Consider the following 244-nt stretch of genomic DNA (forward strand, 5'->3'; position numbering starts at 1 on the left):
TTCATATTTTTTTTAAAAATGTTTTAAGTTATTAATTATTGTGATTTATAATATTTTATGTAACTTTCAAATAACGTACATTACTGGTCACTTTGTCCTAATTTATGTGGTATGGATAAAATTACAAAATTAACCCTTTTGTATAATACTGCAGATATTTTAAGTTGTTAATTATTATTATTTATAATACTTTTTTGGTAATATTAAAATGATATGTGTTATTTTTTATGTCCCAATATATGTG

Source organism: Solanum tuberosum, unplaced genomic scaffold (assembly GCF_000226075.1).
Source record: "Solanum tuberosum cultivar DM 1-3 516 R44 unplaced genomic scaffold, SolTub_3.0 scf00004, whole genome shotgun sequence".
NCBI lineage: Eukaryota > Viridiplantae > Streptophyta > Magnoliopsida > Solanales > Solanaceae > Solanum > Solanum tuberosum.